We start from the raw sequence: 25505 nt of genomic DNA on the forward strand, positions 1-25505 counted from the left end.
TGCTGCAAAAAGGCGCAATAGAGCTCGTGCCAGTGGAGGAAGAGGGCACAGGGGTGTATTCCCTGTACTTCTTGATCCCAAAGAAGGACGGGTCCCTCAGACCTATTCTGGACCTAAGGCCCCTAAACCGGTACATTCTCTCAGAACACTTCCACATGCTAACACTGCAGCAGGTTCTTCCGTTGCTCAATCAGGGAGACTTCCTCGCAACCTTGGATCTCAAGGATGCTTATTTTCACATCCCACTCCATCCATCCCATAGGAAATACCTCAGGTTCACCATTCAGAATCAGCATTACCAATTCAAGGTCCTTCCTTTCGGGGTGACCACAGCCCCCAGAGTGTTCACAAAATGTCTGGCGACAGTGGCGGCGCACCTCAGGAGACAAAACGTCCATGTCTATCCTTATCTGGACGACTGGCTGATTCAGGCAAGGTCAGCCCAGCAGTGCGCCGCCGATGTGTCCCACACCATTCACCTTCTTCATGGTCTGGGCTTCTCACTGAACTATCCGAAGTCGCACCTTCAGCCAGCACATGTGCGGCAATATCTGGGCGCGACGATAGATACTCTGGCGGCCACGGCTCAGCCAAATTCAGTGAGGATCGACAATATCCAGTCGCTAATCCAAAAGTTCAGACCGCAATACTCACTTCCAGCGAGAGTGTTCATGCAGTTGATAGGCATGATGGCCTCCTGCATCTGCATAGTCCCGCACGCAAGGTTGCATATGCGTCCGCTCCAAGAATGCTTGGCACATCAGTGGACTCAGGCTCAAGGACAGTTGAACGACCTAGTGTTGGTGAGCGGTCGGGCATACAAGTCTCTGCATTGGTGGACTCCACACAACCTTTGCAAGGGCCGACTGTTCCAAGAGCCTGTGCCACAGATTATCCTGACGACGGACGCATCTCTCCAGGGATGGGGAGCTCATGTGCTCCATTACACAGTGCAGAGACTATGGACGACGCAGCAAAAGAAGATGCACATCAACTACCTAGAACTTATGGCAATCTTCATGGCACTCAAGTCCTTCAAAGTACATCTGTGCAACAAAGTCGTGTTGATCCGGACGGACCACATGACGGCCATGTACTACATCCAAAAGCAGGGAGGTACACACTCTCCACAGTTGTCTCATCTGGGTCAGAGCATGTGGAAGTGGGCCATTCAGAGGAACATCTTCCTCATGGCGGAACACCTCCCGGGCAAGGACAATCAGATGGCGGATCTGCTCAGCAGGTACAGCCACCAGATGCACGAGTGGGAGATACATCCATCAGTACTCCGCCCGTACTTCCAGCAGTGGGGTCATCCAGAGATAGACCTGTTTGCCACAAGGGAAAACACAAAATGCCAAAGCTTTGCCGCCAGGTTCCCTCACCCGCAGTCGCAGGGCAATGCGATATGGATGAACTGGTCAGGCAGATTTGCGTACGCTTTTCCCCCAGCACCTCTCATACCGCTGGTGGCACGAAAGCTAAAGCGGCACTCGATGACTCTCATCCTGGTTGCTCCAACGTGGGCACGCCAACCATGGTACACCACGTTTCTAGAACTCTCCGTGGTACCGCATCAAAGGCTGCACCTCACACCCAGGCTCTTGACGCAGAACCATGGCGACATTCAGCACCCAGATCCGCAACAGCTCAATCTGGCGATCTGGCTCCTGAGGTCTTAGAATTTGGCTACCTTGATTTGCCTCCTGAATGCATGGACATCATCCGGGAGGCAAGAAAGCCCACTACCAGAGCTTGCTATGCAGCTAAATGGAAGCGGTTTGTCATTTACTGTACTGAACACAGCATCAACCCGCTAGATGCATCCATTCCTAATATCATCTGCTATTTGTTACATCTTTACAAATACAATCTGGCATATGCTTCCATTCGGATACACTTATCCGCTATAGCGGCTTATCTCCAAAACAGGCAGCATCTCTCTGTTTTCAGGGTGCCTGCCATTAAAGCCTTCCTAGAAGGGCTGAAGCGGGTCATCCCTCCCAGGACCCCGCCAGCTCCTGTGTGGAACCTCAACGTGGTCCTCACCAGGTTGATGGGCCCACCTTTTGAGCCTCACCATTCCTGTGAGATTCAGTTCTTAACATGGAAAGTGTCTTTTCTCATTGCCATTACATCTCTACGCCGTGTTAGTGAGCTACAGGCGCTCACTGTACAAGAGCCATTTATTCAAATTCATTCCAACAGGGTGGTGCTGCGCACTAACCCTAAATTCCTTCCTAAGGTGGTTTCGCAGTTTCATGTCAATCAAACCATCGAACTGCCCGCATTCTTTCAGAACCCTGAGACAGTAGCAGAGAGAATGCTCCACACTCTTGATGTCAAAAGAGCGTTGATGTACTACATTGATAGGACCAAGGACTTTAGAAAGACACAACAGCTTTTTGTTGCCTTCGCAGCCCAGCACAAAGGCAACCCCATTTCCAAAGCAGGAATCGCCAGGTGGATTGTTAAGTGTATTCAGATTTGCTATCACAAGGCTAAGCGCACTTTAACGGTCCCCCCCCCAGAGCCCACTCCACCCGCAAGTTGGGGGGCTCCATGGCGTTCCTAGGTAATATTCCTTTGGAAGATATTTGTAGAGCAGCCACATGGTCTACACCACATACATTTACTAAACATTACTGTGTAGATGTGCACTCAAACAGCAGGCAGCTGTAGGACAGGCTGTTCTTAAAACACTTTTTCAGACTTCTGCAGCTGGCGCAGGCGGCCGCCGTTAATGGAGGGACTGCTATGTATTCTATGCTATAGATATGAATTCAGCAGCCCACATGCCTCGAACTGAATATGCTACTTACCAGTATGCATCTGTTCTTGGCATGTAGGGCTGCTGACATTCATATCGCCCGCCCTCCTCCCCGGCGCCTGTAGCGGCTGCAGACTTTCTTGCATTTACTCTTAAGCATGGCCATCGCTTACGCTATAGCACTCCATCTTTGCCGCAATGGCTAAAAACAATCTGAGGATGAAGTCGATGCCCATGCGCACTGTAGTCCAGGGGAGGAGCCACCTATCTCGTGATACTTCGAAGACTCTTCCAGGACAACAATGTGCAAGCATCCGGACCCAACACTAGGCGGCGATCTATGCTATAGATATGAATGTCTTTATAAAAAGAACAAAGAAACCCACACTTCATTGCATTTCATACCATTTTGATTCTGGATGAAGAACGATAAACAAAGCTTAATATGTTTATCTTGGCGATTAGTTGCGCCGTTTTATTCATCAATTTTATTAGCAGTAGATATCACTGTAGTCAAGAGAAGTATCAATATCTTGAACGTACTAACCATGAACGTACAACATGAAATACAAATAAAAAAATAGCGTGATTGTACAATAATTTGGTGTGACATACGTAGAATTTAAGCAAACATATAACCAAAAAATGATATACAAAGAACATATAATTTCATTTCAAACGAAAAGGGAATTCAAATGAAAAGCAAATTTTTCGATATATTTTTTGCGTGACTTTATCATACAATATGTAGAAATATTTGACCAAAATGAAGCCTTTCAATCAGTCTTCAAAAAAAGGGAAGAACAAAACGACCTCTCGGTAGAAATGTTCGCAGGCTTAATGTTCCTGAAAGTTTTAAGCTATTTCTCAGAAAATTAGGACTTAATCCTGTCCGCCTACGCGTTTCGAGTTTGGGAGATTTCTACTCAAACTCTCATCAGGGCCAATTGTATTCCTTTCCCCGTTTGTGAAACCTCTGGGGATTTGAGGTAATTCGGTTCATCCATAACACTCTTGTGCATCTGTGAGGTCTGCGCGTTATTCTGAATTTGGGGTGCCAGAGGGACCAAATTCTGCTGTAATTTTCATTAATGTGGTTTTTCTTATTTCACATGGTGCATGAATTTCTTCAGGGCCGTCAGGTTTCAAAGATCCATTACTTCTTAGCCTGCCGGTTTTATGTCTTTGTCCCTCCTGGCTTTTGTTCGAGTGCCGCTGTTCTGTCAGTTCTGCACCGATTTTCACTTCCTCATTCCAACACACACCCTCTTGACTACAGTGATATCTACTGCTAATAAAATTGATGAATAAAACGGCGCAACTAATCGCCAAGATAAACATATTAAGCTTTGTTTATCGTTCTTCATCCAGAATCAAAATGGTATGAAATGCAATGAAGTGTGGGTTTCTTTGTTCTTTTTATAAAGTATTTGGGCCCTTACCCCACTTCGTCCAAATGGGCCACACTCCCCTTTTTTGAAAAAAATAGATATGAATGTCAGCAGCCCTACATGCCAAGAACAGATGCATACTGGTAAGTAGCATATTCATTTCGACACCAGGTGGGCAAATTGTCGACCCTTTAAATAAATTTGGCCTTTCCCCCTCTCTTAGATTATCTGCCCCAAGTATAAGCACGACTGATGTCATAGTGCATAATAAAATGTTTAACTCCGGTGAATCCCTAACTCCCTTAGAGAACGCTTCTGGGGTGGTACAAAATATCGATCCCCTCTGTCTTGATATAGATATGGACTTCTGCAAAAGATATATAGACGATGTAATTGATGTGTCATTCGATCCAAGGAAAACCCCGGTGGTACCTGTTCCATCTGGGCTTCAACTATACAATAGTACTCCCTCCAATAATTCTCTCCTCTCTATGCCCCAGCTAAATATTTCCTTTAGTCCCCAATTTAATACAACAAATAATGACCCAAATAGACATGATAATCCAGTTTCAGAAACATTGGTTTGCCTTGAACGTTTGCTTGCTTCTATTCTGTCCCTGCTGGAAAAGTTTGTTGGCGGTTCCGATTGCGTTTTTGAAACTGTGACTCAAATACTAAAGGTTCTATTAGAAAGAAAGGGGGGAAGGATACTAGCCCATCCTCCGTGCTTGCTCAACCTGTATCGGAAGAAATTGTAACGATCGCTCCAGTCCAATCCGATTTAATGGAGAATCCTCCAACTTCAGATATAGACAAGGTATTATCAGTCCGGACGATTTCTCCAATAAATCAGGCGGATGTTTTTAGGAATAACTGTGTGGTGGAGGGTGCTTTGGAAATTGAATCCATCTGTGTCCCGGGAAAAGGAATATCTCAAGAGTTATTTCCCATCTTTTGTCCCCCTAATAAAGTTGGAATAAAGGAGGCTTCGGTGGTATCTAATAAGGGAAAGATAACGCATTTAAAAAAGAACGGTGGAAAAAGGAGGAAACCGCTGCGTAGATTTGCAAAAAAGAGGCGGAGGAAAATTAATTTCGAAAACAACCTCAATATTACAGTTAATTCCACTGAGGAAACTCTGGTGGATAACTCTTTGCATGAGACACCGGATCTTTCAGTTATGGGTGTTGCTCCCCCTTCTCCCCATAAATCCCCTCGAATCCCTTTTCCCTCCATTTCCATGCAGCCCATATCAGGCTTTTCTTGTCCGACTCCTGGGGGATCTGCTAATATAGTTCCTCTTGTGGAGTTTTTAAAACCTGTCGATCAAGTGCCAGCTAGCCTTAACCCCTTAGCGAGGCCATTCCCCGCTTTTGCAGGAGGGGAAATAGAATCAGTAAGGGCAACCATGATAATTGAGGAGGAAAACATCGATACTTTTATTTTAGATTTTTTTCCGCTATTTGATTCTGATTTTATTTTAAATAGATCTACGCTCCTTCAATGTCTTCACGAGACGGATGGTTTGAAATTGTTACAGACTAACGATATAGATTTAGTAAAAATCTTGAACACTGATGCTGGGTCCCTAACCAGAGTAAGATTCTATTCAAAGTTAGTGGTTAACCTTATTCTCCAAAAAACTGAAAGTTTTCAGCGCAGAGGGATTGATGTAATGCCTTTTTTGGTAAAACCTCAATCTAATAGATTAATGGGCAAACCTTGGTTCTCTCAAGCTGTAGTTGGAAATGGGGTTATCCTCCCTGACTTTGAAGATTTAAAAATTAGTATTGTAAAAAATGGGCGGCAGGTGGAGTATTCAAATCCCCCTCGCTCCCACTTCCAAAGCGCTCCTGCAGAGGTTGGTCATCAATGGAACTGGTTGCCTGGAATTCTAGCTAGTAAATCCTCTCCTAAATTCCAATCACAACCGTATCCTTAACAATGATTTCAGGATTTTATCCTGGAACGCTGCAGGAATACGAAATAGCCCCGAAAAACTACTATTTTTACTTTCATTAGAATTTAGTGTTATATGCCTTCAAGAAACCTGGTGTATAGAGAATTTTCCTACAGGAAGGGACTATTTTGTTTTGGAGGGCAAAGCAAGCCCCTCTAGGAGAGGCCATGCTAGAGGGGGAATAGCATGTCTCTTGTCCTCCAAGATACAACGGAATTTTTTCCCTTTTTTTAGACCCCAGTAACCTGTTCCAAGTGGTTACGCTATTCAGTTCTGCTAACTCTAAAAATAATCCTATTATTCTAATAAATGTCTATATTCCACCTGATGTCTGTTATAATGAAATTTTATTTAGGGTTTTCTCTTATATTAAAACACTTTCGTTAAATGATGCCTCTCCCCACATAATGATATTAGGTGATTTTAATTGTAAAGTATCCAACTCTAGTTTGGAGATCTTTCGTACGATCATAAAGAGGATTCCCTACAGATACCTCAAACTCTTTTTCCCGGGAATATTAAAACAACAAACAGTGAACATATTTCTTGAAGAGCTCTATGAAATAGATGGAATCATAGTGAATGGTAGGCTCCCCTCTGATACTCCTGCAAACTTTACGCACAAGTCCATCACTGGTGAATCTATTTTAGATTACGTGGTGGTAGATATGCCAACTTTTGTCCTTCTCAAGGACCTCACGGTTACTTATACTCCTCTCAGTGACCATAAAATAATAACCATCTCATTAGATTTAAATCCTCCTCTTACGAATCACTGGTCCTTGGATGGTAATTTGGTTAATTTTGGAGTTCATAGTGGTAGATGCTTTTGGAATTTTAAAGCAATTAAGGGCATCAAGAGCCTTTTAGATATTGCAGTAAATGACGTGATCAATTGGAAGGGTTCCGACCTAATTCGCTTCGCTAACTTCCTGAATAAGGTGCTATTGGTCGCAAAAAAACCACCAAAGAAAGACCACATTAAAAAGCTTCCCATTTCTCAGAAGGTGCTTAACGTAGAAATAAATAAACTTATAAGAGAACAATATCTGAGGCATTGCCCTTTAAGACATCACAGACTGGCTCTACTAAAAGGAAGGAGGACAAGGTTAAAAATTAAGCTAAAAAAAGGAAAGTGAGGACTCTGTATGGATCAAACTGCGGGAGGCTGTCTTCAACGGCCAACCTAGACTATTCTGGTCCCTGATCGGGGAAGGTTGTGGTCTTGGATCCAGATACTTACCTGTCCCGATTGAAGAACAGAAATGGGTAGAATACATCTTGAACTTATATGCTGGAAATGGAAGGGTAGTTGTTCTCAATAGGAAAAAAGAGAACAATTCCAGCCTTGTTCCACCCTCTGAAAAAATTATTGAACTAGCCATCAAGGGTATGCGTTCGCCTGGAGCTATGGTCCCGGACGAGCTCCCCATTTCTGTATTAAAACAGAATAGTTACATCTGCAGTAAGATTCTGTTCCCGGTGTTTACATTTTGTTTTCTGCATACCATAATCCCCCCCCTGCTGGAAGGGTAGCATACTGGTCCCCCTGCATAAGAAGGGAGACAGAAATGTACCCCTATATTATCGACAGATTGCCCTCCTCGATGCCGTCGGCAAAGTTTTTTCTAAATCCTCCTGCAATTAAATAATGATTGGGTAGCCGAGAACAATATATTGCCTCTTGAGCAGACGGGGTTCCGGAAAAAGCATGGCACCATGGACAACTTGACCGCTTTACAAGTTTTATCGGAGAAATACATCAAGCTCCGGGGAGGGAGAATATATGCAGCATTCATAGATTTCTCCACAGCCTTTGATAAGGTGGATCGCCCTTTGCTGTGGAGAAAGTTATCGGATCTAGGCATGCCCCCCGAGCTCTTAAACTTCGTCTGGGAGCTTCACTCCTATACATGGTGCAGAGTGCTCTTGGGAGGGGAAAGAGGACTCTCTCAAGCTATCCCGTCCTCCAACGGGTTAAAACAAGGTTGCCTTTTGGCCCCACTATTGTTTTCGTTATACCTATCGGACCTTCCGCAAACTTTATCGTCAAGTGATGGTATTGCCCCGTCTCTGGGGGGCAAACCGATAGTATGTCTGTTATATGCAGATGATATACTAATCTTGGATTTGACCCCCACTGGATTGAATAATCTGTTGCAAGCACTTCACGGATTTGCAGAATCACACCAATTAAGGATAAATGTATCCAATAGTAAAGTCATGTGCATTGTAGAAAGGAAAAGCGAAAATATGGGAACTTTTTCTGGAATATAGGGGGCCTTGGATTGGAAGTTTTCCAATCCTATACTTTTCTGGGGGAAATAGTCTCTAGCACATTAAGTGATAAGGCCCACATAGCTAACAATATTCGGAAGGCAATGTCTCATGAGAGGGGACTAAATACCCTCTATAGATCTACTGGACAGAGGCATTTTGCCTACCTATTGGAGGTTTTTAGAGCTAAAGTCCCATCCACCTTACTATATGGCATAGAATTACTTGAATTGGGGAGATGGGGTTTTCTGAACACCACAGAGGGAAAAATTCTACGAAAATTGTGTATGGTTAATACCGCGTGTAATATAGCAGCTTTTAGGCTGGAATTTGGTATACGAAGTGCTTGGGTACAGGGCCTTGCTGGGGTAGTACGGTGGGTTTCCAGCTTGGCGAACGGTGAACCTGGTACCTTAAGATATCTGATCCAAAAAACTTCTCGGACCCCTAAAAGAGCATTCTACTATCGTAAAGAATTTTAGATTGCAAGTCAAACTTCTGAAATTAGATGAATTGACACTTTTCTCTTTATCTACTTATCAGTTAAAACTGACTCTAAAATTGGCCTCATGGAACTTAAGTTTTGATTCAGATAAAGAGGCCCTTACTGCAAAAAAGGGTCCGTTACCAGCCATTAATCTTTACCAAATTAGAATTTCTCAACCTTATGTTTCTTGGAATCTCCCCCATGGGGTGCGTCCCTTTAAATAATTTGTTATCGAAATGGTATAGCTCATCAGTGATGTGTAATCTTTGCAACAAATACAAACCATATGTTAACCATGTGTTATTCGTTTGTCCGGCCTTAAAACAACATCGCCTCAAATGGTTGAGACCTATCTGTCTAAGACTAAATATCTTTTCCGCCTCTGCTTTTCTTGATGCTATCTGTAATCCGCCAAATGAGGTTTTGTTGTATAATTTTTAACTTTTTAAAAAGTTTCTTGGATATATATTAGATTTGTTCTTTGTAAATTGTTGATAATGCTTCAAATATCAATGTTGGATGATTTTATGTGGACCTCTGTTAAGAATTCCAAAACATAAATAAAATAAAACTTGACGTCTCCTGCCCTTCAAGACAGTGCTTGCAGTGTGAATCCAGAGGCTCCTTCTATGACTCTGGTAAGAAGACTCTGACTTCCAAAGGCACCCCTGCACCCGAATCCCCTGGGCCTTGGTGAGCTGACTTGGTGATGCCCCTATGACTCCCTACATCTCAACTTACCTCTGCTGTCGTTTGTTTTCCTCCTACAACCTCCGGTGCCACTCTTGCAGCCACTTTACCGTCAAGAAGATCCTTATTGAAAAGAATTGGACGCCCAACGTCGAATTTGCACCCTGCACCTGGCCGCCCCTGTGCCACTGGTGGTGTATATTTGGTGCTGCTTTGTGGTCCGCCCTCCCCGTGCTTGTGGCTCTGAAGACTGAGATTGTAAATTGAAAACTTACCTGTTTACCCGGGATATTGTTTCCCCAATAGGAGAACGTTGAACAGTGTGAACGTTTTTAAGTGTCTATTTTTCAAAATGAAGTGTTTTTTTTCACCTTTTTTTATTTTTTATTAATGTTTTTATTCAAAACTAACGGTACATTGGCAAATATGACAATAGACAGTGGTTACACATCACTATATTCTATTCGTTTATACATGCAGTTCGTGTAGCAACAGTATACATTATGGTCTCCGCACACGCTTTTGCCGTTCCTACAGTTTCACCCCATCCCTACTCCCCTTCTGACTTTTCATCCGAGCTATCTACATCAGACTCCGGCAGTGGGTCACATATATCGCCTCTGAATTCATTCCAGGGTGCCCAGATTTTATTCCATTTACGCGGGCTTCCCCTGGTTGCATATACTGTGCGTTCTGTAATCATTCCAAGATCCATATTTCTACACCAGGTTGCCAGCGTGGGTAAATCTATTGCACCCCATTTCTGCGCTATGTCCCGTTTCGCAATCATTAGTCCTATCGTGACCCAGGTCTGTCCATAACGGGTGAGGTCATTGGGATCCCACACATTTAAGAGACATTTTCGTGGTTCTGGCAGCAGGGAAACCGCCACTGTCTGTGACACTGTGCGCATCACCTGACGCCAATATTCTACTATTACCGGACACTCCCACATGGTGTGGAAAAAGGTACCTTCCTCCCCGCACCCTCGAAGACCGAATGGATGTTGTGCCCTTTGTAACTTTATATAAAGTGGTTCTGGTGTAGTATATGCGATGCAAGATTTTAAGCTGTACAAGCTTGGCGGAAATCCCCACTTCTTTAGGAGACGCCAGGGCCTCCACCCAGTCCGTGTCCTCCATGTCTCCCACATCTGTCTCCCACTTCCCCCGTAGTGTGGTCATGGGGTCTGGTAGATTGTTTAGTAACTTCTGGTATTTAAGGGACGTTGCGCGTTTTTGCATAAAGTCAGTAAGTAGACGGTCCTCTAGGGGGGAAGCCTCCGGGACGTCAGTGTTTGGTGGGAGCGCCGCTAATAATGCATGCCTGATTTGCACATATCTATATGTCTCCGTTGGGCCTAATTCATATTGTTGTTGAAGCTGGGCAAGTGGTATTACCGTTCCTTTGTCCCATAAATCTCCCACCGTGGAGATGCCAATATTGTCCCACTGTGTAAATCCCTTACTGCGTCTCAGGTATCCCAAAGCCTTGGTGTCCCAGAGTGGGGTAAGTTTTGTGATAACCCCTTTCCAACCCAGTTTGGATTGAGCCTTAGACCACAGTGTGACTGTTTGTTTTGTGGGCCCATCCAGTTTCGAAGCAAGGCCCCTATGGTGGAGTCCTGCGAGTATATTATCCGTGCCTAACTGTGCCCTATCCATCCTATACGCTGGCTCATCTTGAGGTGCATGAATCCAGTGATTGATGGTCTTTAATTGCGCCGCCCAATAATATAGTTGTAAGTTCGGGAGCGCGATCCCACCGTCATACCATCCTCTGTGCAGTTTAACCTGTGCTGGGCGGTTATCCCACAGAAGGGTCGAGACTTGTGCTGCTATTTGTGTAAAGTACCTGGGTGAAATCGGGTAGGGAGAATTGTCAAGCGCATAAAGAAATCTCGGCAGTGGCATCATTTTGTATAATGCCGCTCTACCCAGGAGTGTGAGAGGTAAAGAAGCCCAGTGTGCGACATCGCGCTTCAATCGCCCTAGAGGTGGGGCCAGGTTTTTCGCGAAGAATTCTGTCTCGTCTTTCGTAACGTGGATACCTAGATATTTGAATGAGTTCCCCGCAACCACAAGTGGGCATTTAGCGGGAAGTGAGGGTGTCTGTCCCTTCAAAGTGTATAAGACCGATTTGGACCAATTGATGGTGTACCCCGATGCCGCCCCGAGGGTATCGCAAATTTTAAGGAGCTCCGGTATGCTGCGTTCCGGTTCCATCAAATATACTAACATGTCGTCAGCATACAGCGAGAGTCGATCTTCCCATCCCTCCTTCCATTTAATTCATTTCAGTAATGGGGTCTTCCTGATCAATGTTGCTAGTGGTTCTAATACCATCGCAAACAAAAGCGGTGACAGGGGGCAGCCCAGGCGCGTTCCCCTCGCCATTGTATTTTTGGAGATAGGTGACCGTTAGCCGTAACCTCAGCCAACGGGTTAGAGTATAAAAGTTGCACCCACACAGTAAATTTAGGGCCGAAACCCATAAGGGATAGGACAGCGAAAAGATAGTGCCAGTCTACCATGTCAAATGCCATTTTCGCATCTAACTACATCACTGCCGGTTCTGAAAGTGTCGACGCCGGTGCCAATACTCCATGTAAACGCCTGAGATTAAGGGCTGTTTCTATTTGGCATAAAACCCGATTGATCGGGGTGAATCAATTGTGGGAGGTAGGACATCAGTCTATTTGCCAATAGTTTGGCCAAAATTTGGGCTTCTGCGTTTAATAATGATGTCTATAGGTGGTACATTCTGTCGGGGGTTTACCGGGCTTTGGGATCGCCACTATGGTAGCGATTCGTCGATCTAGTGGTAGCTCGGTATTTACCAGACTTTCGTTATACATTGCCAACAGTGGTGTGCTTATCATCTCGGACATAAGCTTGTACCATTCTATGGGGATTCCGTTTGGGCCTAGTGCTTTTCCAGATTGTATTGAGCGAATTGCCATTTGTATTTCGTCACTCGTTAGGTCAGCCTCCAGCTCCAGGACTGCCTCTGGTGTCAGTGTCAGCATCTCTGTGTCTAAGTGAGTCCAGTGCTTCCCCCTCTGTCAATTCTCGGTATGGGGTATATACTTCCCGGAAATATTCCGCCAGTGTGCCTACTATTTTGTCTGGATTTCGTATGAGTGTCCCCTCCTTCGTGTGTAATTGTAGTATGCCCCTAGAGCCTTTTCCTCTTTTGTCTAACCAAGCTAGCATTTTACCGGCTTTGTCTCCTATGTCGTATATTTTGTGTTGTTGCCTTAATATTTTCGATTGTTTGATTTTTTAGGTGGTCTCTGTACTGTTGCTGTCGGATACTCATGGTGTGCGCCGTTTCTGGCGAGGGGTCTGCCATGTGCGCCGTGTCCGCCGCCTGCAAAGCCCCTTCTAGTTCGGCCAGTTCCCTCTGTAGTTCCCTCTTATACCCAGTAATGGATGCTATTGCCTGACCCCTCAGGGCTGTCTTATAGGCTTCCCACACTGTTGATGGTGAGTTTACTGACATCGTGTTTTCCTCAAAATAGTGTTTAGTGGGTTTTTTAAGCTCTTTCCTAATGCTGGGAACTTTAAGGTAGTTAGGGTAAATAGGGTATAATCTCCTAGGTGATTTTTCTCGGCACGAGAGGGTCATCATTACCGGGGAATGATCCGATATACCCCTGGGTTTTATCTCTACGTCTTCAACATTGTGCAGCCCAGATCCCAACATCAGAAAGTAGTCTATCCGTGACAGACTACTGTGTACTGCGGAGTAATATGTGTATTGATTTGCTGTGGGGTGCATACTCCTCCAGACATCTATTAATCCCAGCGCTTCAATGAAGTCCTGGATTCGGGAAGTGCCGGACGTCTGAGGTCGGGCAGGGAACCTATCAATTTCGGTGTTCATAGTCGTGTTGAAGTCTCCCCCTATAATAAGGTCACCTTCTGGCAGGGCTAGAATGAATTCTCCCAGTGCAGGCAGCGCCACTGATTGAAGTGCTGGAGGTATATAAACTGAGACCATATTCAGAAGTCTGCCCTCCCATTGCCCTTGTATGGCTGCGAAACGCCCCTGATCATCAACCTTACTTTGCATTACAATGAATGGAGAGGAGCGTTCACCAGAATACCTGTTCCTCTGGAACCCGAGGAAAACTCTGAGTGTGCCGCCATCTTGTAACCCCATCTGTCCAGAGCTTTGCATGCCTTTCCTGTGAGGTGTGTCTCTTGCAAAAGCACTAGTGACGGGCCAAGACGCTTAAGGGCCTGCAGCACCAGTCCTTTCTTAATTTTATCGCCCAGTCCTCTAACGCTCCATTTTACTACCCGTAGGGGTGCTACTGGTGTCTCTCGCGGCATCTCAGTAGTATTGGTAAGTTGTGAATCTAACGCCATGAGTGGAGTGTGTTAAGTCTGATGAATCGTGTCGCTGCTGAGCCATGAATGTACCTGCCTGCTTGTCGAGTTTGTGATGCGCCAGTACTGCTGTAATTTGCAACAATCCAAAGAAACCTATAACCATCAACTCCCCCCCCCCCCCCCACCGTCCCTCCCTGCCTCCCTGCTTAACGGACTTGCAACCGCCCGCCACCCCAACTTAGCAGAGTGCTTCTCCCCATCCCAAAACATAGTACTTGCTTGCAGGGGTGACAGTTCTCATGGGAGCCGCGGTCCCTCCTGCACCCCAAGGCCCGCCTCAGTCCGGTATCCATAAGCGGCACGACCTCATTGTCCGTGTTGAATGTCAGTTCCTCGGGAGTCGGTTATTCAGGAGTCCGACCCAGGCTCGTTTCCTTCAGGTCCTGTTCCAGGTGATCGGTTCGGGTCCTGTCGTCGTGGTGCTTGGGACCCGGGGTGGCCTTTTTCCATCCGGTGTTGGTGTTTTCTGTTTCCACGACTGGAGCCCCCCACCGTTTTCCAGCCTTCTAGCCAGTCATAAGTAGCTTCCGGTGTATCCCGTCAGCCACTATTCTGAGCTGCGCCGGGAACACCATGGAGTAAGGTAGATCCTGCGCGCTTAGCGTCTTTTTTACTTCCATGAAGCTTCTCCTACAACGGGAGACTTCGGCTGTATAATCTGGGAAGAATGCAATCTTTGAGTTTTGTACTTGAATTGGTGGGGAAATTCTCGCCGTCTGGAGAATCACATCCCTATCCCGAAAGTTGAAGAGCCTGGCCAGCACCGGTCTCTGGGTTGCTCCTGGTTTTGGTTTGCCGCCGGGTACTCTGTGCTCTCTCTACTGAAAAGAAACTGGACAGCCCTTTGGGTTGCGCTCCGTTCTTAATCAAGTCTTCAACGTATAGGTCCATTGCTTGGGTACCTTCGCTCTCGGGAATTCCAAGGATGCGTACGTTGTTTCTTCTTGAGCGCCCTTCCTGGTCATCCAACTTCTCTTTAAGTAACTTGTTTTCAGATTCAATACGTGCCACTGCTATTTGTAGTTCCGACGTATCTTCTACCAGGGACTTGGTCACCACCTCCATTTCTTTAACTCTTTCTGACATTTTGTGAAAATCCGCCCGAAGCAGGGAGACATCTGTTGAAATTGTTCCCACCGTTGTTTGCACACTTGACAGTGCAGACATAATGTCTTCTAACGTAACTTTCTTTGCCCCTTCACCGTCTGAAGTTTTCCCCGTCGTTGGTTTACCCTCAGTCTGGGGTGGGGAACTTTTGTTGTACGCGTATTTGTCCAGTTTGGCCTGTGTTGTCTGGTTTCGTGGCCCCCTGCCCGACATGGCTGCCTCTCTGGCCAATTATTCTCTCAGCTGTGCCACCTGGCGCCCTTGTCTGCACACCAGGTCCCCGAGGTATTGGGCGCTGTGTTTAGCACTATATGTGACGCAGCAATCAGTGCGGGTCGTGGTCCCAACTTGTGCGCGGCTCCCGGCAGATGATCAATTTCTATGGAGACCCCGGCGCGCCCCCGGTCCACCGTACGGTGTTGCTGCCCTTGTCTCCCAACACTGCGCTTCAGATCGTACTGTGGATGACGTTTGTTATTGTTATATCTAACTAGCCGGTCCCGTCTGGCCTCTGTTCATACCAGTGTCTGTACTAGCAATGGGGGGGGGGGGGAGGGTCAGTTCAGTTCTCCCGTCACCTCCACTTCTATTAATCCCGCCACAGCAGAATGCACATGGTGTGCGCGTCGTTGCTTGACCTCGTTGTTGCTCTCACTCAAGCCTCAGGTTATAGCTCCGGCGTTAAATTCATCCCCCCTGTGTCGTTTCACTTGCTGGTCATTCGTCACTCACTCCGTTGAGGTTCCAGGGCAGCCCTCTTGTATGCTTTGTGCTCTTGCTCCGGGTAGGAGTGGGTCTTCAGCCTTTACTCATCAGCACACCCCTCCCGTCCCTCCAGGCCTCAATTTACTTTTAGGCCCAATCTCGGCTCCGGAGCTGGGCCGTTGCTGGGTCACCTTCTGCCCACGTCGATCGCCTCTTGCCCACGGGGGGGGGGGCTGGGGGTATCACCATAGTGCCATCAGCGGTATTGCGTGTATCCCGCCCTGCGCCAGCTATGCCGTTCCGCCGATTCTCAGTGTGCAGCGGTGTCAGCCGCCGATCTTGGAGATGTCTAAGGGCCTTCCGATTCACCTTTACTACGGTGACCGCCACACCCGTACCTCTGCTGGCCGTCGAGCACTTCTGGATGTGCTGTTCGTGTCGGAGGCGGGGTGTTCTTTCGTGCCGCCAGACCGTTCTGCTGCTGTCTCCGCTCCGGGTTGCGTGGAACTCTAGACCGCGGTCTGAGATAGCCGCGTAGGCCGTTGTTGGCCGACCCCCGTTTTCCGCCGCTCTCGGCACCGGAACTGCTCCAAATTTTCCTCGGACGTTGCCACTTGGTCCCGGACCTCAGAATCGGCCCCCGGGGTCCTGCAGAGTGTCAGATTAATGGTCGGATTTATTTGGAGGGCCGCGTTATCACTGTAGCTCTCCGGCTACACAGCCATCTTGGTCGGCTGCTAGCCACGCCCCCATGATAAGTATTTTTAATTTAAAACTTGCTTAGCGGATTAGGAAGACCTTGGTCTTAAAATGTATAAACAATGTAGAATTTCTTTTTATTGATCTGAGTCTCCGTCTTGAGTAATGTGTCCATTATTGATCACTGTGGTACACTAAATGTCTTGCACTCCTCCGGTCTAAGGCCGCTCGCCCACACTACCACTAATAGAGCACTTTGGGTTTTACATTGAGCCACGTACACTTTTGGGGAACACTTGGACTTTGTGCATGGTATTACCACCTAGTGATTGTATATCATATACAGAGGCAACTTTATACAAGGGCATTTGGGGGTTATAATTTTTGCCTCTGTAAACCAATAAGGCTTGCCTGGACTCTGCACAGTATACCTTATTTTGGTGCACTGTATAGAGCCAGCTTCCTAAAATATGTTTACCGAGCATTAACCAAAGATGATTTTGATTTTCCTACCCCTTTTATGTCCTCAGGCAAAAAGTTTACTTTTCTCCAAGTGTATACTATCAAATAGACTATTTGATCTAAGCTGGGCAGAACTTAGACAGTGCAGTCATAAGTACGAAGCCACACATTTAAAGCATTTCACTAGGTACTTCACCAAATTCCCCAGAAGAAGTCAAAGATGCTGAAAAATATAAATTAAATTTGGCTATGCCTAAAATATTGGCTGCCAAGGGATAAGGTACTTATTGAAAGAAAAAGTTTTGTGTAGCAAAAAAATGCAGTCTGTGTGAGAAAGTGCCATCTTTCTTGCATGGTATGCTCCCACTTTTTGCTGAATTGCTGATGTACTTTGACTGAGTGTGCCCTGGGCTCCTGCCAATCAGGTCCCCAGGGCCTGTGTTCCTTCCCTAACACTGTGTTGAAGCTAAAACTTAAGTGGCAACTCTGGCAAAATGTCAGCCCCTGGTAAATGGTACTCAGGCCATTGTGAGTAGAGAAGACCCCTAAAGGCTGCAGCACTTATTGGGCCACCCTTGGGGGTGGGGGGGTGGGGGGGGGGCTGAACTCACACACACACTCTCACTCACTCAATGCCATTAAGAGTATATGGTGCTGGGAGGTTGTCATTACGAACTCCACAGCACCATAATGGCTACACTGAAGACTGACAAGTTTGATAACAAACTTCTCAGCACATTAAACCCACACTAATGCCAGTGTGGGATTTAATGTCAATTGCACTACAGAGGGCATCTTAGCGATGCCCCCTGAAACCTAACCTACAATCCACGTCTTGTCTGAGAGGCTGCCTGGTCTGTCACACAGCAGACCTGTTGCTGGACCCCTGGGTAGAGAGCCATCCGCTCTCCTGGGCCTGCAACAATGCACGTCCTGGGCGAGGTGCTAGGTCTCCTCCCTCAGGATGGGCAGGGGAAGCTTCAAAGGCATGCCGCCTTTGCGAGCTTCTCCAGTCCTCTTGCTGTACTCAGCAACTGGCCCCCACCAGTTCTGACCCCCACTCTGGCAGGAAGACTGGCGGGAAACCCTACATGAGGAAAGGGGGTGTGCCAGCATGTTCCAACACCACCCCTTAGGTGGGAGAGGCGAGTTGAAGCACGACTTCGGGCTACCGCCCTCTCGAGGATAGGGAGCCTTACCCAATCCCAGCTAGGCTCCTGAGGCCTGTTGCTCCTTAAACCTGCTCCTGCTAAATCCCAGCGTCTCCTGCGGACAGCAACCTCAAGAACTCCGGAGGACCTGCCTGCCATGACCCTCTTGGAGATGGGGACTCCCATGAGCCGTGGTTCTGCTCAAACAGCAATACCCCTGGTGCCAGCCTCGAACCGCAAATCCAGCACACTCTGCACCCACCGTGCCCGGCCTGTGCGAACAAAGACCCTGAGGACGTCCCCCCTAGCGATTCAGACCTGGAATCCAGTGCCCAAGGACCCTCCTCGATGACCCAGACGACGCCTGGGTAAGCTATCCCGATGTAAAAAGACACCCCTGCACCCAGCCGCCCGAGTGCCCCTCGCAGTGCAACCTTTGTCCTAATCTACTTCCCGATTTGCCCCGTGCAAGTGACCAGGAGCCCAGCCCCCACAGCCGCATGGCCTGCTTACCAACAGCCACCAACCGGAGGCCCCCTGCCTCTCATTGGATAACATTGGGCCTAACTACCTCTGCACCCGGCTGCCCCTGTGCCGCTGAGTGTACCAACTGTACCTACCTGACACTGGGAGACCCCTGAGTCTATGCCCAGAACCTTAACTGTGCCAGTCGAGTACTTACCTAAAAGCCGATAACTCACTTTTCTTCCATGGGCTAACATTGACTGGTTTCACTTGGAAATTCTTCAGTGTGGAGTTTTGAAAATTTACAATATTCATATAAAATCAGCTGAACCACGAATTCTGATTTACTCACCTGTTATCAGGAGAGAACCCAGTGCTTCATCTTTTAGCCCAGCACTGACCCTGAAAAGTAATCCGAACCGTACTTACCAGTAACTTGAATTTTGCAGCGTGAATCTTTCTGGATTCACTATGCTGTGCATTATTCCGCGGTCTTGTGGTTGGGTCCGGATTCGTAGTCTTTTCTTTGTTTTTTTTTTTTTTTTCTCTTTGCCCAGGTGGGCGTCGGCGTCACACCCCCTTTGGGTGTATTTCCGGTGACGTCGGCATGCTTCCTGCGGAAGCTCCCACTCTTGGGCGCCATCTTCAGATTCTTTTTTTCCGCGGTCGGGTCTGGATCGTTCCCGTTTGGGCTCCAGACATTTTTGGAGAAAGAAGAAAATACAGAAAAGACGAGGAGAAGTCATCTGAAGACTCCAGGGGACTTCACCGACGAAAGACAAGCAAAGATAAGGCGTTTTCCATCCAGATCTTCGACGACCGTCGACGAACACGCGACCAGAGAGGCCCTGGACGCTCGAGGATGGACAACACGCCGTTCAAGTTCTGCCGGAACTGCCACCACAAGTACGCGCAGAAAGACCAGCACCCGGTATGCAACCTTTGCCTACCGGTGGACCACGAAAGCGGAGACTGCAACGCCTGTTCCGCCTTCACCCCGAAGACCCTTCGTGTGAGAGAGAGGCAGAGGGTAGCACACGCCACCCTGCAGGGGAAGGCCCCGACCCCGTCGCTCTACGAGCTGGGGATGTCCTCCGAGGAAGAAGACAACGCTGCCGCCGAAGACGACTGCTACACGGTCGTAGAGACCGATTACACGAAGACTTCTGACAAGGTAGGAGACTCTTCGGCCCCCAAGAACCCGAGAGACTCTGAGTCTCGAAAAATCGAGGGCAAGACCCCGAAAGCGCCGACGCCAAAAAAGGCGGCGTCCGCGACTACTCCCAGGCCCAGCGGATCCTCAGAGAAGGAGTCCCCGGCGCCGAGAGCTGCTGATCAGCAGAAGACGTCGAAAATCGTCCCCGAAAAGGATCGATCGACGAGGGAGAAAGACCCGAAACTGTCGACGACGACCAGAGACCCGATATCCGGTTCGACGTCGAAAACTTCGACTCCGAGAGGCACGGCGACGAGCCATCCGTCGAAGAGACCGGCGGAACCATCCGACGCGGAACACGCGGCCGAGATGGAAAAGAAAAGAAGGCGCCTCGAGGCAGAAATGGAGAACTTCATGCAGCGGAAAAAAAGTTTTCGACGCAAGGATGAAGGCCTTCACGATCCCTCTCAAGACCAAGCCACCAGTGCTGGAGGCGGTCGAGGAGGAAGAAGAGGAGGTCGCAGAAGTCACCGAGCAAGACCGGGACGTCGAGGTGTTCGACGACCAGGAGGAGTACGAGAATCCCCACGAGAGCTACAGCTATGGGGAGGAAGATGAGGGCAGGACAGACACAGAGTCAGCGCCCTATGACCTTCAGGATGTGGATTACATCGATGTCGAGACCGACAGCCCGGAGGAGGTGGTCGACACCTACCCCTCGAGGCCCTCGCCGCCGGACGACATCGGGGCCTACAACGCGGTGATACAATCTGCCGCAGCAGCTTTCAAGCTCAAGCTCGACGAAGAGAAGCAGAAAGCAGACTTTCTTCTGGAAACATTGCTCCCAACACAAACGAGGAGCCAGTTCCTCCCGATGCTCGAGAGCGTCTTGGCTCAGGGGAAGGAAGCTTTCAGGGAGCCCGCAACATGCAAGGCAGTGACTCCCAGAACTGAGAAGAAGTACAAGCATGCCGCAAAGGACCCGGCCTACATTCAGGGCACGGTCTCCGCAGACTCCATTATCACGGCCACAGCAAGGAGGAGGGCTAACGTACCCACTACCTCGGGCCCGCCACCGGATAAGGAGAGCAAAAGGATGGATCTGGTGGGCAGAAGGATCGAACGGAATGCCGCGACCCACTGGCGCATGGCTAATTCCAACGCCCTGGTGAACAGACACATGTACCAAATCATGGAGGGACTGGGACAGTTGGTGAAGGACTTGCCCCAGGATGCCAAGCAGAAAGCCGAAAAGCTAATTGAAGAGGGGAAGAATGCTGCAAATTCTTGCCTAAAGACGGCTCTGGATGGGGCAGACACGGCCAGCAGGCTCATGATGATGGGCGTCACGGAAAGGAGACACGCCTGGCTCAGGATATCCGGTTTCAAACCGGAGGTGCAACACAGCATCCTGAACACCCCGTTCAACGGCAGTACGCTTTTCGGACAAACAGTTGATGAGCAACTCAGCCAACTTAAGAAGGATAACGAAACAGCAAGATCCATGGGAGCATTGCAGTTCAGAGGGAACAAGAGGGGCACCCCGTCACGGAGGCCCGGCGGAAGAGGCGGAAACCAGCCAGGTACTTCACACCAGGCTTTCCAGCAAACGCACCAGGCAGACTCGCAGGGTCAGCAGGGCCATCAGAAACAGCCCTGGCAGTACCAACAAAGAGGCCAGTCCTTTCGAGGGAGAAATGGACGAGGACAAAATAGAAGAGGGGGCCAGCAGCCCACCTCCAAGTGACTTCGAAAAAATCCGTGTGCCCACCCACAAAAAAGATCCCAGGGGGCAGCACGTACAGATGGGTCAAGACAAACTAGACACCCACGACCACAGGACACCAGTGGGAGGGAGATTAAGATTCCACCTCCAGGAGTGGAGAGGAATCACATCAGACAAATGGATCCTCAACATTATCCAATTCGGATACTGCATAGAGTTGGAGGCGAGGCCAACAAGCAGAAAACCAAGAAGAAAGCCGCTAGCAAGCAAGCAGCTGCAGTGCCTTCAGGAAGAAGCAAAAGAACTCCTGCGGAAGCAGGCCATAGAAAGGGTACCCTTCAAGGAAAGAAACACAGGAGTATACTCAACATACTTCCTGGTACCAAAAGTAGACGAGACAATGAGGCCCATTCTCGATTTACGGTTCGTGAACCGATTCATAAGAACGCAAAAATTCAAAATGACCTCCCTGCAAGAGGTGCTCCCACAGTTGCAGACCGGGGACTTCATGGTCACTATAGACCTCAAAGACGCATACCTGCACATCCCAATGAACAGGAAGCACAAGCACATGCTCAGGTTCACCGTCGGAGAAAGCCACTACCAGTTCACGACACTGGCCTTCGGTCTAAAATCGGCACCAAGAGTTTTCACAAAGTGCCTCGCAGCAGTCGCGGCGCACCTAAGAAGGCAGGGGATACATGTATACCCTTACCTGGACGACTGGCTGGTGAAAGCAAACTCATACCAGAAATGCAAGCTGCACGCACATACAGTGACCAGCACGCTCATAAACCTGGGGTTCTCCATCCATTGGAAGAAATCATCAATGGAGCCGGAACAAGTGAAGATCTTCCTGGGAGCACAGATCAACACCTTACAGGGCAAGGTGTTCCCCAGCGAGAAGAGGGCGAGGGCGCTGGTGAAGGAAACTCGCCTCTACCGGAAGGGACAAGCTCGGACAGTGAGGACGGCGAGCAAGATCATGGGGATGATGGCATCATGCATCCACCTGGTACCGAATGTACGACTCCACATGAGACCCATTCAAGAATGGCTACAGGAGCAATGGTCACAAGCTACAGGCAGTTGGGAGGATCTAGTGGTTGTAACGCACGCAGTGCAGAAGGAGATGACATGGTGGACCATGGAGAACATAGCAAGGGGAAAGCCTCTAACGCCCCCAACGCCAACAGTGACCATCACCACAGACGCATCCCTGAAGGGATGGGGCGCTCACATGGAGGAGCTCAAGGTGAGGGGACTGTGGGCACCGACGGATGCCACAAAGCACATCAATTACTTAGAATTGAAGACAATCTTCCTTGCACTGAAGGCCTTTCAAACAAGACTGTACAAGCACAAGGTATTGATACAAACAGACAACACCACTGCGATGTTCTACATCAACAAGCAGGGGGGCACACAGTCCGCACCGCTTTCAACGCTGGCGCAGGAGATATGGAGATGGGCCATCCCTCTCAAGATAGACCTGCTAGCCATACACCTACCAGGGAAGGACAACATACAAGCCGATTGGCTCAGCAGGCAGACATCGGCATCCCACGAGTGGGAGCTCAATGCTCAGGAGACAAGATACCTGTTCGACAGGTGGGGGACACCATCGGTGGACCTGTTTGCCACACGCCAGAATGCAAAATGCCAAAACTTCGCATCCAGGCAGCCCGAGGAGGGGACACTGGGGAATGCCCTATGGATAGATTGGTCAAGGACATTTGCCTACGCCTTTCCCCCGATACCACTGATGCACAGAGTACTGAGCAAATGCAGAGCGAGCAACATGACACTGATACTGGTCGCACCGCAGTGGGCGAGGCAGACCTGGTACTCGCAGATCATGGAGATGACACAGTGTGCACCCCACAGATTCAGCAGGAGGAAAGATCTACTGTCCATGCAGAACGGAGAGGTACTGCATCCAGAGCCAGAGAGCATGAGCCTAGTAGCGTGGCTCCTGAGGACATAGAGTTCGCACATTTGAGACTACCAGAAAGCACCCTGAGGGTACTTCGGGAGGCACGAAGGCCCAGCACTCGAAAGTGCTACGTTGCGAAATGGAAAAGATTCACAATATGGTGCAGACAGGAAAGACTCCACAATAAGATGAAGAGGGACTCCACAGTGCTAAGGTACCTGACGCACTTACTGGAGAAGAACCTTAGCTCATCCTCGTTAAGAGTTCACTTGGCAGCGATAGTAGCCTACACAAGGGGAGAAACGTGCAGGAGCTTCTTCACATCACAGGTGGTGAAGAGATTCCTAGAAGGAGCGAAAAGGATCGCACCACCCAAGCGGGTGCCGCCACCTGCATGGAACTTGAACACAGTCCTAACGGAACTCATGAAAGAGCCCTTTGAACCACTTCACAAGGCCTCCCTAAAGATGCTAACTATGAAAACAGCCTTCCTGGTTGCGATAACGTCCTTACGCAGAGTAAGCGAGCTTCAAGCGCTGACGCTACAAGAACCATACATACAAATACACAACGATAGAGTTGTGATGAGGACTGACCCACACTTCATGCCGAAGGTGGTATCCAATTTTCACATGAACCAGTCGATACAGATACCGAGTTTTTTCCAAAAACCCACAACCAGCGCAGAGAGAGCTCTGCACACCCTGGACGCCAGAAGGGCAGTCAGGCACTACATTGGAAGGACAAAGGGGCACAGGAAAACGAAACAGTTTTTTTGTGTCCTTCGCAAACAGCTTCATGGGCAAAGCAGTAACCAAAAGGACCATTGCACGATGGATCGCACAAACAATCCAACTCTGCCACAAACGGGCAGGACAGGAACTGGCTGAGGGGACGCGTGCCCACTCCACCAGGAAGAAGGGCGCTACAATCGCCTTCCTGGCTAACACACCCATAGAGGACATATGCCTGGCGGCAACATGGGCTTCGGTGCACACGTTCACGAAGCACTACTGTGTGGACATACAAATGAACAAGGAAGCTCAAGTGGGACAGAAGGTGCTACAGCACATATTCAACACCCAACGCTCATCTTCCACCCAGCCGCCACAGAGATGAGAAACCGCTACAAAATCTATGCACAGCATAGTGAATCCAGAAAGATTCACGCTGCAAAACGAATAGTTTTCTTACCTGTCGGTGTAGTTTTGCAGCTTGAAGATCTTTCTGGATTCACTAGCGAACCCACCCACCTCCGCCAGAAAGATGAGGCTGGAGAGAGAAGAGGTGGTTAACTAAAGAATAGACTTTGAAAGTACAAAGCGGTAAATACAAACTAAGATGAACATTGCCATTACTTCGGAAACGAAAGAAACACGGAAAAAAAGAACCCGAAGATGGCGCCCAAGAGTGGGAGCTTCCGCAGGAAGCATGCCGACGTCACCGGAAATACACCCAAAGGGGGTGTGACGCCGACGCCCACCTGGGCAAAGAGAAAAAAAAAAAAAAAAAACAAAGAAAAGACTACGAATCCGGACCCAACCACAAGACCGCGGAATAATGCACAGCATAGTGAATCCAGAAAGATCTTCAAGCTGCAAAACTACACCGACAGGTAAGAAAACTATTCGTTTCCTGCCATAGGGATCCATTGCCGGGATTTCACCAGAAAAGTTTGTGTCGATTTTCAGAAACTACAAATATTCCTTAAAAATCGCCTGTATGGTTTAAACGCATTCTTTCAACTGTTTACAGGAGATGCACCAGGGCTGGATCTAGGATCCCAACCCTGAGTAAGAAAAAGTAATCCTAACACTACATACCTGCTAATTAAATTTCCTCCCATAGGATAACTTTGGTGATTCTATGTGAAAAAGTTTCTAAGTATCAACTTTCAAAATACAATAATATTCCTTAAAAATCACTACTGTAACCAAAACGCTTTTACTTAACTGTTTACAGGAAATGTCCCAGGACTGAATCTAGGATCCAGTCCTGTGGTTAGAAAGTAATCTACAAAGTAACTAATTGCATTTCTCTAGAAATTCCCATAGAGATATAATGCCAGAATGATTTATCTACTTATACTATACAGATTACTATGGCCATAAATTCTGTTTGTA

General features: G+C 48.1%; 1 protein-coding gene across 1 annotated transcript in view; it reads left to right on the forward strand.

The window, feature by feature from the left end:
* Positions 1-25505, forward strand: part of NCBP1 (nuclear cap binding protein subunit 1) — an 832716-nt gene that overhangs the window by 157233 nt on the left and 649978 nt on the right. The window lies entirely within an intron of this gene.

This window comes from Lissotriton helveticus, chromosome 2_1 (genome assembly GCF_964261635.1).
Source record: "Lissotriton helveticus chromosome 2_1, aLisHel1.1, whole genome shotgun sequence".
Taxonomy (NCBI): Eukaryota; Metazoa; Chordata; class Amphibia; order Caudata; family Salamandridae; genus Lissotriton; species Lissotriton helveticus.